We start from the raw sequence: 3,449 nt of genomic DNA, 5'->3' as shown, positions 1-3,449 counted from the left end.
AGAGTTAGGAAGAGGGGGAGGAATAGAGAGGGAGAAAGAGAGAGAAAAAAAGATAGACAAAGGGAGTTTGAAAGAGAGAGACGGTGGGAGAAAGAGAGAGAGATGGTGGGAGAAAGAGAGAGAGATGGTGGGGGAAAAGAGAGAGACGGTGAGAGAAAGAGAGAGAGATGGTGGGAGAAAGAGAGAGATGGTGGGAGAAAGAGAGAGAGATGGTGGGAGAAAGAGAGAGATGGTGGGAGAAAGAGAGAGATGGTGGGAGAAAGAGAGAGAGATGGTGGGAGAAAGAAAGAGGTGGTAGGAGAAAGAGAGAGAGAGGGAGATAAAGGGAGAGGATGACAAGATAAGACAGAGAAAGGGAAAGAGAGAGGATGAAGCGAGAGAATGATAGCAGGAATATAAAATGAAAGAGAGAGAGAGGGAGAGAGAGAGAGAGAGAGAGAGAAAGTGTCGAGAGAGATTGACACGCAAACGAAACCAGCGAGACCAGACATAGATATAAAAAGTGAATGAATTAGAGATGAAGAAAATAAAAGAACGAACGAAAGACTACAAAATCAGCCAAAAAAAGAGAAAAGAAATACATTATATATATATGTATAGAGAGAGAGAGAGAGAGAGAGAGGGAGAGAAAGAGAGAGAGGGTAAAGAGAGTGAGAAAGGAGGGACAATCAATGATAGCAAGAAATGAAAAGAGGGAGAGAGGAAGAAAGAGAAAACGAAGAGAGATAGAAGAAAAAGCAAGAGTGAGAGAGGGAGGATGGAAAGAGAGATAGGGAGAAGGGAAGAGAGAAGTAAATAGAGAAAAAGATAGAACAAGAGAAGACGAGAGGGGTTAGGAGAAAAAGGAGGAAGAGAAAGAGAGAAGAGGAGAAAAAGTGAAAAACGAAGAGAGAAGCGAGGAATAGAGAAAGGGAAAGAGAGGAGAAGAGAAAGACAGAGGAGAAGAGAAAGAGAGAGGAGGAGAAGAGAAAGAGAGAGGAGAAGAGAAAGAGAGAGGAGAAGAGAAAGAGAGAGGAGAAGAGAAAGAGAGAGGAGAAGAGAAAGAGAGAGGAGGAGAAGAGAAAGAGAGAGGAGAAGAGAAAGAGAGAGGAGGAGAAGAGAAAGAGAGAGGAGGAGAAGAGAGAGAGAGGAGGAGAAGAGAAAGAGAGAGGAGAAGAGAGAGAGAAAGGAGGAGAAGAGAAAGAGAGAAGAGGAGAAGAGAAAGAGAGGAGGAGAAGAGAGAGGAGGAAAAGAGAGAGGAGGAGAAGAGAGAGGAGGAGAAGAGAAAGAGAGTGGAGGAGAAGAGAACGAATGAGAAAGAGAGAGGAAGAGAAGAGAAAGAGAGAGGAGGAGAAGAGAAAGAGAGAGGAGGAGAAGAGAAGGAATGAAAAAGAGGATAGAGGAGAAGAGAACGAATGAGAAAGAGAGAGGAGGAGAAGAGAGAGAGAGAAAGGGGAGCGAAGAACTAGCGACATGGAAGCCGAAAGCGGAAGTTGTTCCGGTTGTATTCTCCTGCACCACAATTCCTACTGCAGCAAGCGAGTTCGGGGGAAAGAAATATTATCCCCCAACTAAAACACCAAGGAGGTGGGCAACAACACTACTACTGAACCTTCGGATATTTACTGAATATTTTTTTTTAAGAAAGAACCCCTATATACACATTCATATGTAGATAGATAGATTGATTTATCTCTGTGTGTATTTTTTTTATAGGAAAAAAGGAAAAAATTTGTAAATGTCTACAACAGAAAATTTGTAACAGAGAAATTTGTAACGCTTCTTCTCTCAAGTTAAAATCCATTTGTGGTGAAGAGAAAGAAATATATAGGAAGGAAAAAAAATTAAGGCAGAAAATGACATCAAAACAAGGAAATCGAACAGATTGTTTGTTGAACCATTTGTAGAAATTTCATTGAGAAAAACAAAAAGGAAAGAGAAACTAAAACAATAATAATAATAATAAGAAGAAGTAAACGGAATGAAGTGACTGGGATTATTAAAAACAAGACGAGCAGACGAAAAGAGGGTAAAAGGAAAAATATATTAGGGATCTTAGGGAGTAGAATGAACCAAGTGTCTGTAAATATGTGTGGTTGGAAATACTAATTAGTAGACCTGTATGTAATAATACGGAATTAATTTTATGATAATTATTAATTAATAATAAGTGAAACATAGTCTGTGGATGTGTAGGTTTGTTTGTTTTCTTTTTGAACAAACCCAACCTTGTGTTGTTCTAGGTTAACTTGGCTGGATGTTCACGTAACCCATTTACTGGTGTTTATTTTCTTTTTGCATTTCTTCATTCTATATATATTATATTATATTATATTATATTGAGTGGTGACAAGGCTATTTTCTATTGCTTTGCCATTCAAGCACCTTTTCCATTCATGTATATATATATTAACTAACCCCCCCAAGTGGAAAACCAAAAAAAAAAAATATAGAAAAAAGAGAACATCAACAGCAAACTGCTCAACAATGTTTAATGAAAACCGGATGATGTTTTCCTTCTCTTCATTATTATTACTATACACAGCATTTGCTGGTCTTTTTATCACATATATCTCATTCACTACGTGACTGCAGTGGCCTTCGGCCACATTTTCACACCACCCGTCTTCTGCAAACTGATATAAATTACAGAAAGAAAATCAGAAAGAACCAGTTTCAAAAGCTAAAGCGAAAGGTTTGTTCTGATCTATTTTATTATTATTATTATTATTATTGTTATTGTTGTTGTTGTTGTTGTATTCAGTGTTCGAATCTTCTTCTTCTGGGGTGTCGATATAAAATAACCACAACGCAAGCACTTATATCGAGATGATTGACTGTTGGCCTTCAAAAAAAAAAAAAAAAAACCCCCGAAATTCGTGGCCTTATGTCGAAGTTAAGAAATTATTATTGTAAAATATTTCATAGTGACGTTTTGATGTCCTTCAGGCTGATAAACAAACACAAATTGATGTTGATCGAACATGGTAACATACACACGAACGAACGAGCATTAAGGCGATTTAACAGGAAAAACGTGAGCATCTAGACAACACCTTTCAGGATTACGTTTAATTTCCTTCCTCTAAGTTCTCTGTGTGTGTGTGTATATGTATTATAACACTGCTTAAAAACTATGCACACTTCGGCTATACCGATTTTTGCCTGTGCTCTAGATTCGATTTCCACCGGTGTCAACTGTCTATACTTTCATTTTGTTGGGGGTTTGGCAGATGAAGTCAGGGGTTGATTCAACCGACTACTGTCTCCTCACTACAAGGTCTATTACCTTCTATCAATACAACAGCCATCAATAAAATCATGGTGTTACTAGTAACAACTAGAGAGATAATAATAATAATATGTTGTACGAAGGTGAAAGGGCTGTTGTCAGCTGTTTTCCTCCCCAGTCGAAACACCTCGTAATTTGACAGAAGGGCGGGCGATTGCTAAAACCGTTGAGGGTGTCG

At 38.5% G+C, this 3,449-nt stretch overlaps 1 protein-coding gene across 5 annotated transcripts in view; it reads left to right on the top strand.

Annotated features, from left to right (window-relative positions):
* The first annotated feature begins 1,445 nt into the window (after positions 1-1,445).
* Positions 1,446-3,449, top strand: part of LOC115219551 (huntingtin) — a 125,283-nt gene continuing 123,279 nt past the window's right edge. Inside the window, exon 1 of one of the 5 annotated variants that reach the window (XM_036509152.1) lies at positions 1,446-2,674. The gene's annotated coding sequence lies outside the window, so the exon portion shown is untranslated. The remainder of the gene's footprint in view (positions 2,675-3,449) is intronic. The other 4 variants (XM_036509150.1, XM_036509149.1, XM_029789760.2 and 1 more) reach the window with 4 other exon arrangements.

This window comes from Octopus sinensis, linkage group LG14 (assembly GCF_006345805.1).
Source record: "Octopus sinensis linkage group LG14, ASM634580v1, whole genome shotgun sequence".
In the NCBI taxonomy this organism is placed as follows: Eukaryota; Metazoa; Mollusca; class Cephalopoda; order Octopoda; family Octopodidae; genus Octopus; species Octopus sinensis.
Note: the sequence above shows the minus strand (reverse complement) of the source record. Positions and strands in the feature narration are given on the sequence as shown.